The sequence below is a fragment of the Cervus elaphus genome, chromosome 20 (genome assembly GCF_910594005.1).
Source record: "Cervus elaphus chromosome 20, mCerEla1.1, whole genome shotgun sequence".
In the NCBI taxonomy this organism is placed as follows: Eukaryota; Metazoa; Chordata; class Mammalia; order Artiodactyla; family Cervidae; genus Cervus; species Cervus elaphus.
Window position 1 is genome coordinate 68,672,083 of NC_057834.1, and position 15,198 is coordinate 68,687,280.

General features: G+C 35.5%; 1 protein-coding gene across 2 annotated transcripts in view; it reads left to right on the plus strand.

Moving 5' to 3' along the window:
- Nucleotides 1-15,198, plus strand: part of DPYD (dihydropyrimidine dehydrogenase) — an 880,709-nt gene that overhangs the window by 180,052 nt on the left and 685,459 nt on the right. The window lies entirely within an intron of this gene.

The window sequence follows — 15,198 nt, forward strand, 5'->3', positions numbered from 1 at the left end:
TTTACTTTCCAACATTGGATACATTTTAATATTTGCCAATTAGATTTTATTGAACTATAAATTTTTGGTTAAAAATAAGTTTAAGGATTTTAAAATATGCCTAATGGATGACCATTTGTATTTTTCACAATTACCAATTTATAGTATTTACAGTGCTATTGTCTATTTTATCTACTACACAAATACATCCTATTTGTATAGATGTATATGTGTGTGCACATACATGTTTGTATTTTAGATTATAATTTTAAATATATAATAAATGAAAAATAAAATATCTGAATGAGAATTGTGCAGTAAATAGTTACTTTGAGATTTTGGATGTCATAACTAATGTATTTCATGTCATTGTCTAACATGATCTAACGTTTATCAAGATATGTTTGGAAGATTATTATGATGTTTCCCAGTTTAATAAAATAGAAATGGTTATTACCTAGTCAAACTAAAAAGAGCCTGTATCAAAGAGCTCTAATGCAAATTTAGTGTGTTTTCTAGGTACTCAAAATAGTATGTTACCATGCAAGGTGTTAGTCACTTACAGTTATCTTTTTTCAAATCGAATTGTATTTGCCATATACTATCATGTTAGTTTCAGTGTGAAATATAGTGATTTTACATTAAATATATTATGAAATGGTCATTTCTGTAAGTCTAGTAACCATCTATCACCATACAAAAGTATTGCCTGTATTCCTTATGATGTATTTTATATCCTCGTGTATTATTTATTTTATAACTGGAAGTTTGTACCTTGTAATCCCCTTATCTATTTCAGCAACCCTCCCCACTCACCTATCTCCCCTCTGGTGACCCCCAGGTTATTCTGTGTCTCTGAGGCTGTTTCTGTTTTGTTTTGTTTGTTAATTTGTGTTTCAGATCTCACAAGTGAGATCACACAATGTTTGTCTTTCCCTGTCTGACTTCTTTCACTTAATATAATACAGTCTAGATGCTTCTGTGTTGTCGCAAATGGCAAGATTCCATTCTTTCTTGTGTCTGGGTAATTTTTCAGCAGTAAGGAATCTGCCTGCCGGTGTAGAAGATGCGGGTTTGATCCCTGGGTCAGGAGAATCCCCTATTGGAGGAAACGTCAACCCACTCCAATATTCTTGCCTGGGAAATCCCATGGACAGAGGAGCCTAGTGGCCTACAGTCCATAGGGTCACACAGAGTCAGACACCACTTAGTAACTAGACAACAACATAACAACTATATACCACATCTTTATCCTTTCTTCTCAGTTCAGTTCAATCAGTTCAGTCAGTCAGATTCTTTGCGACTCCATGGACTGCAGCACGCCAGGCTTCCCTGTCCATCACCAACTCCCGGAGCTTACTCAAACTCATGTCCATTGAGTCAGTGATGCCATCCAACCCTCTTGTCTTCTGTCATCCCCTTCTCCTCTTACATTCAATCTTTCCCAGCATCAGGGTCTTTTCAAATGAGTCAGTTCTTCACATCCGGTGGCCAAAGAATTGGAGTTTCAGCTTCAGCATCAGTCCTTCCAATGAGTATTCAGGACTGATTTCCTTTCATCTATCAATGGACATTTTTGTTGAATCCACATTTTGTCAGTTGTAAATAATGCTATAATGAACATAGAGATGCTTTTTGTTCAAGTGGGTATTTTCTCATTCACATGGACAATATTAATTATACATACATATATATATATATATGTGTATGTATATATATGTATCCTAATTTGGAAATTTTGGGTACTCATGGGAAAAATACATGCAAAAGTTTTAACAAAAGTTTTGAAAAATTTTTATTCTTGAGCTAGTTTATTAAATGTATAGAGTAGTTCCTTATTTATATAACATAAATCATTTATGTTATATGTTATAAAACATTTTATCTTTTCCTTATAGCTAAAATAAATATACATACTCAGATATGCCCCTACAAAAATTGTATTTTCATTAACTAATAGATTTTTAATAATCAGCTGTTGGGAATATAGAGTTATGGGGATAATAACGTTCATGTAAAGCAACTTGGGTAATGTAATCTCTGAATTTGGGCAACTGCAGTTTATGTTTAGTTAGTTTAGTTATGTACTGAAGTACAGTATGAATATGTTAATGAGCAGTGATCCTTTCTTTTTATAGAGCCTTCTGTGAAAATACTGTTCCTCCTGGGTCTTCTGATAGCTGGCATTTTTTTTTTTAATTAAAATTTTTTCACAGTGTTGTGTTGGTTTCTGCTCTACAACAATGCAAATCAGCCACAATTATCCACACATCCCCTCCCTCCTTAGCCTCCCTGCCCTGCCCCACCCCACCCCTCCTATCATCACCGCGCAGACTGGGCTCCCTGTGCCCCACCACCCTTCTCAGCGGCTGTCCATCTTACACTTGATAGTGCATGCATGTTGATGCTCCTTTCCATTTGTTTCACTCTCTCCCTCCCCTGCTGTGTCTACAAATCCATTCTCCTCATGTTTTCTTACTTTCCCTGCAATAGGTTCATCAGTATCATTTTACTAGATTCCATATATATGCATTTGTTATTTTTGTTTTTCTCTTTCTGACTTACTTCTCTATGTATAACAGTCTCTAACTTCATCTACCTCACTAAGACTGACTCAAATTCGTCCTTTTTAATGGCTGAATGATATTCCATTGTAGATATGTACCACATCTTCCTTTTCCATTCATCAGTTGATGGACATTTAGGTTATAGCTGGCTTTTTAATATAATTTGGGCTTTGTTCAAGTATTATGTCTTAAGGGAAGCCTCAAGTATCTAATCTAAATGACCTCCACTCCTGTTAATCAATTTCTATTTTTTTGGTGTGTGTTTTGTTTCACACATTTATCAGGAACTGAAATCATATTGATGATTAATTTGTTTACTGATTTATTCCTTTATTTTCCCCAATCTCCAGTCCCACTCAAAATTGAGGGTTTAAAGTTAAGGGATGAAAACTTCTTCCTAATGTCTATTATTTTCTGTTTCATTTAGTCAGACATACTATTCTTTTTAATATGAAGAAAAAAGAATGTTTGAATATTTCAGGTTGTTGTCCCATGTGGAAAAAGCAGCTAATATGTATTAGAAGTTTGAAAATATGTGCATTTATATTTTAACAGCTAAGAAATATTTCTAAATTCACATTTGACTTTCATATATTTTCACAGGATATATTGAGAGTAGTCTTGTGGTCTTGTCCTACACTTTGACAGTGGTATCTTTTTTAATATAAAAATGTAACAATTTAACAGTCAGTCTCATAATTGTTTAAAATGAACACATTATTCCTCAGTGACAAATGTTTTTCAACATGATATGTTAAATGTTCTTTTTTAACTCAAAAAAAAGAAGAAGAACATGATAGAGATTATCCTTATTCTTGAAGAATGTTGATGAAAGTTGAGTTGTTTTTTTTTTAAGGTTGAAAAAAAACTCTATAATGATGTGTTTGAAACTTGATGTTCTATTGCTTTATTAAAATTTTTATAATTGTATCCAGCTCTTGTATTCTTTGAGCTTGAAAATTATATGGAGAGTGCTTCCTTTTTCTGAAAAATCCTTTTCCTTCCTGCAGAATAGTGCTAATAAATGGAAATCAAGGCAAGACCAGTAATTTCTACTTAATTTGTAAGAATCTGAGACATTCTGTCTATAGAAAGATGAATGGCTACAGAAATTCTTGTTAGTTACAACCTAGTAAATGCTGCTTTTTTGTAATTTTATATGAAAAACTGAATAGAGTTTTCATGTTTCAGATCTAATGCTCTTTATTTTTTATTTAGTGAAATTATGTGATATATCATGGTTAATATAAGCATTTTATTTATCTTTTAATTACTCTATATGATTGATAAATATATCTTGCTAAAATAGATTGTATTTTGTGAAATTTCTTTGAAGAAATTTGGAAAGAGCCCTTATTTAATTTTTGATAAGTTGTAGACTGATATGGACTTTTCCTTTTTAGAAAAAGATGAATTTTAAAACAAATATTTGTGATTTGGGGAGTCCTACAGGCATAAAAGTTAGTTATACTTATAGCCAAAAATGTTGAACATTTATCCATCTTATAGTAGGAGTTTAGTTTCTGTAATTGAAATATTCTCATTTTCACATGACTGTGAAATAACTAGTCAACTATCTAAACTGCAAAGAAATGACTAAATTTAGAATGTGACAAGATAGTTGAAATTTTTATATTATCATCACAGATCTTAATGTGTCTTCTAAAATGACAATAAAAATGTCAATAAAAAGATGAGTGAGTTTCTTTTACTTTCAGTCTATGATTTGTGGAGAAGTTCTTGCCTATAGAATTATGTTTGGCAATGCTTGCATGAAGTGTTAGTTGCTCAGGTGTATCTGACTCTTTGCAACCACATGGACTGTAGCCCACCAAGCTCCTCTGCCCATGGAGTTTTCCTGGCAAGGGTTTGCCATTCCCTTCTGTAGGGGATCTTTCCCACCTCGGGACTGAACCAGGACTCCTGCCTTGCACGCAGATTCTTTCCTGATTGAACCACCAAAGTACATAGGAAAAGCATTTAGAATCAGCTAACATTTAAATAAATGCTTATAAGAGCACAGTCAGGGTAAAAGTATGTTTTATGCTTCCCAATCCTGTAGCTACATTATAGTGAATTTTTAAATTAATGATGTTTAACACACAAATAGACACAAAGCACTTAAAAAAAAAACAACAACATCTGTACTTCATATGTCTCATGACATTACAGAATTTAGAACTTTTAAACATAGAAGTGACACTTTTCATGTTCATTTTGGCACCAAAGAAGTTTTCTTAGACTTATTCCTGCTCATAGAAAGTTGGAGCCCCAGAGGTATTTTGCAGTTTGAACAATTTAAATCTCCTTTATTACTTGCTGGTGGCTCTTTGACCTATGAAAGTTACTATAAACTTTTGTGGGCTTTCTCTGGGTCTGGTATAGTTTTCTGTCCACTGCAAAACCCAAACCATAGTTGTTTTCCAGAAATGCTTCTCTTTATACACTTTATTTTCCGTTTTTTTTTTTTTTTTTTCTGATTTGGCATCTGTGAGACCACAACTTAAAGATTTCTAGAACCCCATGTCCTCATTGCTTCTCTCCCCACTAGACTCCACATAATTCTTTTAGAGTTCTTAACAAAGGACCTTGAAATCATAGCCTTGACTTGTTTGTAGTCCTTGGGCATCATTTCACTTTGAAAATCTTTTGCCCGTTGGAAAGACTAGAGATGAGAAACAATTTTATTTTCCAATGTAGTTATCCTAGGCTTCTCTATATTCGCTCTAATATTGACTTGCAAATGGACAAGTACTTTCTTGAGTCTCATTATTAACGTGCCTTATCATAAAGATCAGTGGACATTGTGAATATATCATCTGAAAAGTCATCTTGCCAAGGTCCATAAATTCATTAGGTATTTATTATCTCACTTTAAATTTACCATAGGCCAAAGTTTTATATTTATTGTTACAAAACACATCACCATTTTTTTCCAGCATCCATGATAATTTCAGCACTTTTTCAATTTTTAGTAATAATTCTCTTGCATTTTTCTGTCTTTTGTAAGAACTTTCAGCCTCTGACTACCACCTCATTGTAGATCAAGTACCATATATTTTAGGTTTCTGTTATATATATATATATATATATATATATATTTATAATTATATATTAATATATATGTATTACTAATACTGAACTTCTAGGCACAGTTTTCCTATCAATTAGTTATTGTCACATAAAAAGCCACCCCCAGCTCATTGGTTTAGAACATGTGCATATGTTATTGCTTACTAGACTATGGGTCGGGTGGAGGGTCCTATAGATTTGTAGTAGGTTTGATTGATCTGCCATCTTTTTCACCAGTTGTTACTATCTCCTTAAGAGTAAGGCTACCAGCTACTCCCCTGTTTGTGTTCTAAGCCTGCCTGAGAGGTGTGAGCTGTTGACTGGAGATGGAACTTGGAATTTCTTGAGTGGATGTATGGTATTACCTGTCACAGGTGCTTGTCTTCCACAGCTAATTCTGTGTCCTCTGAGCTTGCACCTGAATTTCTCAGATGTCCTTCCTAATCGTGTAATGACTATTGCGTATAGTGATCTTGAGATGGTCTAACAGCCTGTCTGTAGCCATAGCCCATAAAATGTATTAAACAAAAAATTCTGCAGACATTTTGTTGACACATGTTAAATATTCAAACAATTTGAAACATAAACTGCAAAACCATCTCCTTCCCTCATACTCTATAAAGATCTCCCTCAAAAAGTTTATGATAGTGTCACATACTTGAAACAAAAAGCTAAGAATTTCATGAGAGTGAAAGTTAACATTTAAATCTATCATTGAATGGTAGAAAGCTCAAGGCATTTAAACTTTCAAGCCTCAGAAAGGATGAGACTTTTTAATGTTTTGAGGCAGGAGAATATCATCATTAAATAAATATTTAAAGATTAAGGGATTCCCTGATGGTCCAGTGGTTAGGACTCCATGCTTCCATTGCAGGGGGCACAGGTTTGATTGCTGGTCAGGGAAATAATATCCTGCATGCTACATGGCATAAAAAAATCAATAATATTAAAATATAAAAAAAGATTAGCTTGGTATAATAGGTAGTTTAGAATGAAGGAAGTGGATAGATATATTGTGTCAAACATGAAAAGATTAGTTCACACAGGAATTAAAGTATACATAAGCCATACATTTCATTGGTAATTAATTAATTAATTCAACAAACACTTGTTGAATATATATAAATTGTTGGGCATTGTGCAAAGCATGAGAGCTACAAGATGAATTAGAATTAATATCACTTTCAAGAAGGAGAGAATTATAGAATAAATCTTATACACAAAATATGAGAAGGTATTCAGAAGTCAGCATTGTAGGTGACAATAAAGTACTATAAATATTTATTCTTAGGGAAACCAGTCTTATTCCTAGAGTTTTAGAATTATTATAATGTGTAGGTTAATTATGAATAGAAAGTGGTTTATTTCTTTTATCCTAATACATGAAAATACAAATTGATAGATAATTTTGTGTAAAGACATAAAATTAAGTTTATTATTTGGCTTGAAGCTACATGACAAGTGGTGGAAAGTATGCACTGTTATTAATGTGAACATGTAATGTGTGTATAATGTCACCTTTATGCTAAACCAAAACAGATGACTGTGATCTAAATCCAGATCTCATATTTAAGTGTTTTGGAATTTCACAACAATTTCTGGGCTGGAAATGTGCTAAATAGTTAAAAGATATTTTGAGACAGCTGAGTCATTTTATCTTATACTCTAGTCTAATTTCATAATGCTAGAATTTTATACATATGAATAGAATAAATATCATATGCATCTAAGAATTTTTCCCTTTCTATGCTCTTTGTTCTGCTTTCTTGTTTTTTGCGTTTTCATTTCTGTACTGCTCCTCCTTATTTCATTGTTACCTTTTTCACCCCCCTCAATTTTTCCCTTTTTATTCTGTTCTTTTTTCCCCTTTTTTCTCAATACTGTCACCTTTTTCTTTCAGTTTCCTATTCTCCTTTTCTCCCTTCTTTCTCATGCTTTCCTTCTTGCCTCAACAGTTTGTCAGCAATGTTCTCTTATTTTTTAAATATAATGATAGATTATGTCAATTCTAAATTAATAAAATATGTAGTAGCTATTAGTACAAGCAATTATGAACTGATTGGAAAAAAAATACTTGAGGATGTTTTCACACACAGTAAGTGCATGCTACTTAGGTTGTATGAAGCTTGACTTTCAGAGAAAAGATTCATAATAAATGTTTGAATGAATATTGAGAATCTTAATATCCTATATGCATTTTAAAATCCTCATTTCAAGTTCTCTGGCATAAATCAAAATAATCAAGTTAATAAATCATAATAATTTAAAAAATGCATTATGATGCATTTTATGATGCATTCTACTGCTGGGAAATGGCTTCCTAGGTGGTGCTAGTGGTAAAGAACATGGCTGTCAATGCAGGAGACATAAGAGATGCAGGTACGATTTCTTGGTTGGGAAGATCCCCTGGAGGAGGGCATGGCAACCCACTCCAGTATTCTTGCCTGGAGAATTCCATGGACAGAGGAGCCTGGTGGTCTGCAGTCCATCGGGTTGCAAAGAGTTGGACATGATTGAAGCAACTTACCATGGCAGGGCACTGCTGTGAAAATACGTTTAATTTATTGGCAAGATTACTTAAGTCAGATTAACAAGTTTGAGCTCCTACCATGTGTGAGAAGTAGCCTAGGGAACAGGATATGTTATTGGATATTATCTTTAAGAAGTTCATACTGTGAAGTTTTAAAAAGGTTTGGTTGCATGTGAGTGCACATTAGGGCATGAATGGGAGATAAATGAGATGGTAACTACATTAATTTACTTATCTAATGTTTAATATTAAGCCTCTGCTACTTGCTGGGCACTGTGCTAGGTATTAGAGGGATGCAGAGAGGAATAAAGGTGGGCACTGATCGGAAAGTTTTACAGACTCACAGGGGGAGACAGCTGTGTCAATAAGTTTAACCAAATACAAAAACAGAGACAGATAGTCACCATGAGGGCACTGGTCTTTTCTTTATTGATTAATAGAGAATGTTAGAGAATGCTGTTGTTGTTAGGTATTAAAGGAGATGGAGAAGTAACATTTATTAAGCAGTTGCTGCTGCTGCTGCTGGTGGTAAGTCGCTTCAGTCGTGTCCGACTCTGTGCGACCCCATAGACGGCAGCCCACCAGGCTCCCCCGTCCCTGGGATTCTCCAGGCAAGAACACTGGAGCGGGGTGCCATTTCCTTCTCCAATGCATGAAAGTGAAGTCGCTCAGTTGTGTCCGACTCCTGGCGACCCCGTGGACTGCAGCCTGCCAGGCTCCTCCATCCGTGGGATTTTCCAGGCAAGAGTACTGGAGTGGGTTGCCATTGCCTTCTCCGATTAAGCAGTTACTACTTTACAAATACTTAGGTAGACTCTGTAGATATTTAATCTCTTCTGATCCTCCTAATAATGTTATAAATCCACTTGTATAGATTCAGGAGGTGAGGCTCACAATAATTGTGGCTTGTCACATTAGTAAATGGAAGAGACAGAATTCGAACCCAAATCCTTTTGACTTTTAAGATAGTATCATTTCTATTATTGTTTTCAAGAGTCTGCACTTCATTTGACCCTTGTTGGAAAATAGTATGGCTGTAATATAATAGTATGATTTGAGATATCCAGTCATATTGAAAATAAATTATACTCTGGACAGTAAGTAATAGTAAGGTTCTATGCTGGGTGGAATTAAATAGCTTTCTTAATGACTTTTTAGTTAAAAATTAAGTCAGATTGCCAAGAAATAGAGCGTGAAGGAATTGGAGACATTCTGTATCCTCATCACTTAATGTAGCTGGACATCTTGGACCAGATGAAGGTTGTCAAATATTTTACCATTTTTATTACTGTGAGTTGGATTTCTTACAAGTTCTTCACATTAAAATAAGGATTTCCATGCTACTAATGAAATTTTAGAGGAGGTCTCACTATTGGGTTCAGACTCTGTTTCATTTATTGAAAGATTCACTTTTCTCATTAAAAAGAAAGTCTTTATAGTTTAAAATTTTGGTGATTCTTTATCAACTCCTAAAACTGAAGGTGGTATTTATAATTTTTCTAAGAATTTTCCTTTGATAATCTCATATTTGAGAAACATGTGAGAAGGACACGGGACCATGGCCCTTTTATGTTAGAAAGCACTCTAGAGACCACTTGATCATATAACCTTGCCTTTAACATAAGAAAACAGAGACCTAATCCAGTTAAATGACGGGATCGAGATTGTATAATTTGTTCCTAATGTGATAGGAACTGGAAAGGCCTCTTTGTCCAGTGCTCTTTCAGTGCAGAGGAACATTGAAATTCCTTCTTGATTCTTGAATTTGTCTTCCCTGAGCGTTTATTTTTAGGTATCTTTGCCTCATGACTGAATCATTTTGTGATGGGAAATGTCTATAATGAATTCATCAATCAGATGGAGGTGTTCCTTTTTCTTGGGCAGTATATATTATGGGAATCCAGTAGTGCAGACAAAAGAAATGGTTAGTGCCAAGCTGTCTTTTGGGGCATTCATTTGGTAAGGCTATGTGGAAAATGAGGATCATTTTTCTCCTAAAGAGATTGTACAATTTACATCGTCTTGGAATCCACAGAGAAACTTGGTAAATACTATAAATATTTCCTCTGGAAGCAGATGTATGTTAAGATGTGTGTTTTTCAAGTTAGCTGCATCATAAATACTTTATATACTGTATTTAAATCCAAATTATAGTTCTCTAAATTACTTTTAAATATACGAAAAGGGGAAGGTCTTAAGGCAAAAATATTCCTGTTCATAGTAATGTGAAGTAAATTACCTTGTAAATTTTTTAAATTTTCCCAAGATACAAATAACATAAACCCTGAAAAACCAAGCAAGTGCATAGTCTTTATTATTATTATTCATTTATTTATTCAGCAAACCTTTTTGAGCACCTGGAATGGCTAGCTGCTGGAAGTCCCAGGCTAAATCTGTAGTCTCTCAGCCCTTGTCAGCCACCCTCCCCATCAATTCCTGCTCTGGGCACCAGCATCCTTCAAAGCCTTCAACCCCTAAGCCTCCTGCCATCTCCTAGCATTTGTACATCTGTTTCCTTTGCCTACTCCCTTCTTCTCCTTGCTTGGGGGTAACTCCTACTCATCCCTGTGATGGCAGAAAGAATTCCCTGATCCCCCGATCCCATTGCTCTATGCTATTATAATTCATCTTCATCTTTAGAGTGAAATGTTTGTTTAACCCTAAGATGCAGGTATCTATATTTAACCCTAAGGAAGTATCTATGTGTGTTTTTTTAGCCATCAGTTTCTCATGACTTACAGATGCTCAGTGTCTTTTGAATGAATAAAATTTGTCTTCTGAGACCTATCGGCTATTTGGGTTTACAGTTTAAAAAAATCTAGTAAAAGATGAAAATGTGGATATATGAAGTAAATGAATTACCTTTATGAGGGGAAAATGAGGTAGTTGAGGGAGGCTTCTCAAGAGGAGAGATACCTAAGCTCCATCCTGAAGAATGCCCAAGAATTTGCCAGAAGAGGAACATGAATGAGGAGTCCTGCGTTTTATATTGAGGGAAATGTAAGAGCAAAGACTGAAAAATAGGAAGAATATGGCATGTTTATCTAAAGATACTGCTTTTGTATCAGTGTTACCAAAATCAATACTGTACTGTTGTCTTACATATAGAACTTTAACAGCACCTCTTCAATAAAAAAGGATTTATACACTCAGTATTCTGAAAGAACAGATTCATATCTTCCTAGCTTGTGAAGCAATTTCCTCTCCATGAGATTGTTCTGAAAAATTCACCTTAAAAAATATCAAGGAAGGAGCAGGTGGGGCATTTCACAGCTTGAATAAAAAGGTAGTACATAAGAAAAATTATTCTCTAAAAATATTTAAAAATGAGTTTCTCTGTTTACTTAAAGTAGAAAATTCAGATATCCCATCATATGAAATGCATTCATTGTATTGAAAAGGTATCCATTTTAGATGTAGGAAATAATAGAAGCAAAAAGTTATACCTCTATCAGAGGTTCTTCCTTTGACAAAGCAAGATTCATTTACCTTCCTTCCCACTCTCACCACCCTAGGTTCCAAAGCCTTTTTTTATTCTTTGTGTACATATGAATTTGTCTACACTGACTACACAAATAGAGAATTGGTTACTAACTGCCTCACTGAAGCTATTTATAATGAACTAAAGAAGAGATCATTGGGACAAATGAGGTACAGACTGCCAAATCATCGCTGAGTTTGTCCCATCATGCTAATAGCATATCTGTAGAGATCAGTTTATGTTTGGCTTTGTTATGTGACTGCTGTTTTCATTATCAAACTTATGGATGTACATAACAATTACATCTTACATATTTTATTTCATATAATCTCATGGTTACATGTTCTGTCTCTATTCAGAATGATATCAGTTCACTTCTGTATTCCACAGACTTCTTGAATTGGTTTGGAAGATATTCATATTTTTTAAAATGTTCTCAAATTATCATTTATTGGGCAACTTTTATGAGCATGACATTGTTGCTGGTTCTCTTCTTAATTGTCTTATTTTATTTTCACAGTAACCTGTGTATTAGACATTATTTTACAGTTATATCGTACAGTTACATCATAACACTGTGCTTTTCAGTAGCTGTGGAAAAGAAGTACTCATTTATTCCATTGCATTCTCTATTGTTCCTAGACAATAATGATTTATAACAGTGATTTGTATCATTGAGCCTTTATTGTGTGGCAGGCCCTAAATGTTTTACATATATTAATTTAAGCAATCCTCCCTATAATGGTATAGTGTCTAGCCTATAATTAGCAAGTTAGATGAGGAAGCTGAGGGCACAGACTATTTAAATAATTCTTCTAAGATCACAAAGCTAGTGAGCGATAGAGTCCAGATTTAAGTCCAGAATCCATCAAAGTATATTGTCTTTTATGGTATTGGATTGTCTTGTGATGACTACCTACTGGCTGGTGTGTGGGTAAAAGAAGAGAGATCAGATGAAAGAGACAATCTGTTTGTGATTGAGATGAACCTAAAAGTAATTGGGCAGAGAGCTCTATGCTACTTTCATTTGTCGTTTTTATTTAGTTGCCCAGTTGTGTCTGACTCTTTTGTTACCCCAGGGATTTGAGAACTTCCAGGCGAGATACAGGAGTGGGTTGCTATTTCCCTTCTCCAGGCGATCTTCCTGACACAGGGATCAAACCCTCATTGCCTGCCTCCAGCTCCTGAACAGGTTCTTTACCTGTGAGCACTGGGGAAGCCCAGATACTAGGTAGCAAATACTTTCAGTTCCTTTATTTTATATAAGCCCTGTATTACTTGGCATATTTGTTATTTAGTCGCTAAGTTGTATCCAAATATTTGTGACACCATGGATCACAGCACACCAGGCTTTCCTGTCCTTCAGTTTCTCCTGGAGTTTGCTTGAACTCATGTCCATTGAGTTGACAATGCCATCCAACCATCTTATCCTCTGTCACCCCCTTCTCCTCCTGCCGTCAATGTTTCTCAGCACCAGGATCTTTTCCAATGCTCTTCTCATTAGGTGGCCAAAGTATAGGAGTTTCAGCTTCAGCATCGGTCCTTCAAATGAATATTCAGTATTGATTTCCTTTAGGATTGACTGGTTTGATCTCCTTGCTGTCCAAGGGACTCTCAAGAGTCTTCTCCAGCACCACAGATTGACAGCATCAACTCTTTGGCACTCAGCCTTCTCTATGGTCCAACTTGCACATCCATACGTGACTATTGGAAAAATCATAGCTTTGACTATTCAGTACACACAGACACACACAGACACACACACACACACACACAGACACACACACACACACACATATCCTAGAGGAACAAATCTGTTTATTGTGTCCTTAGCATTCTACTGGGAACTGAAGCTAGAGGAGGGAACAGTGAGACAACTATATACATCCTTCACCTCTCCATTATAAGACCTCATCATATGAGAATGTGTGCTTATTTGCCTGAATTCTCCACTATAACCTTTTTGAGGGCAGAACCCAAGTCTTACTCATTATGCTTACTCCAGAACCCAGCAAACTGCAAATCCTTGCCAAAGAACAAGTACTCTATTGATATTTGTTGACTGAGAAAAAAGGGAAGGAAGGAAATGAATGAAAAAACAAAGGCAATAATGTGTTAAGATTCCATAGACCACACACATTAAGTTCTATTACTTTCATTCAAATTCTTTATTTAAATTTCTTAATTTTAATGGTGCTTGTGACAAAGTGTGACAGCATTGTCAGTGTTATAGCAGTCTTCATTAGAATTGTTAGCTCAGTCGCTCAGTCATTTCCGACTCTTTGCAACCCCATGGACTGCAGCACAGCAGGCCTCCCCGTCCATCACCAACTCACAGAACTTCCTCAAACTCATGTCCATCCCCTTGGTTGGAGTGGGTGATGCCGTCCAACCATCTCATTCTCTGTTGTCCCCTTCTCCTCATGCCTTCAATCTTTCCCAGCATCATGGTCTTTTCCAGTGAGTCAGTTCTTCATATCAGGTGGTCAAAGTATTGGAGTATCAGCTTCAGCATCAGTCCTTCAATGAATATTCAGGACTGATTTCCTTTAGGATGGACTGGCTGGATCTCCTTGCAGTCCAAGGAACTCTCAAGAGTCTTCTCCAACACCATGCTTCAAAAGCATCAATTCTTTGGCGCTCAGCTTTCTTTAAGGTCCAACTCTCACATCCATACATGACTAGCTGGACCTTTGTTGGCAAAGTAATGTCTCTGGTTTTTAATCTGCTGTCTAGGTTTGTCACAGCTTTTCTTCCAAGAAGCAACCATCTTTTAATTTCATGGCTGCAGTCACCATCTGCAGTCATTTTGGAGCCCAAGAAAATAAAGTCTCTCCCTGTTTCCATTGTTTCCCCTTCTATTTGCTATGAAGTGATGGGATTGGATGCCATGATTTAGTTTTTGAATGCTTAGGTTTTTTTTTAAATTAATTAATTTATTTTAATTTGAGGCTAATTACTTTACAATATTGTAGTGGTTTGTGCCATACATTGACATGAAGCAGCCATGGGTATACATGTGTTCCCCATCCCAAACCCCCCTCCCTCCCCATCCCATCCCTCTGAGTCATCCCAGTGCACCAGCCCTGAGCACCCTGTCTCATGCATCAAACCTGGACTGGTGATCTATTTCACATATGATAATATATATGTTTCAATGCTATTCTCTCAAATCATCCCACCTTGCCTTCTCCCACTGAGTTCAAAAGTCTGTTCTTTACATCTGTGTCTCTTTTGCTGTCTCACATATAGGGTTATTGTTACCATCTTTCTAAATTCCATATGTATGTGTTAATATACTGTATTGGGGTTTTCTTTCTGACTTACTTCATTCTGTATGATAGGCTCCAGGTTCATCCACCTCATTAGAACTGATTCAAATGCATTCTTTTTAATAGGTGAGTAATATTCCATTGTGTATATGTACCACAGCTTTCTTATCCATTCATCTGACGATGGACATCTAGGTTGCTTCCATGTTCTGGCTATTTTAAACAGTGTGGCGATGAACATTGGGGTACATGTGTCTCTTTCAATTCTGATTTCCTCCATGTGTATGCCCAGCAGTG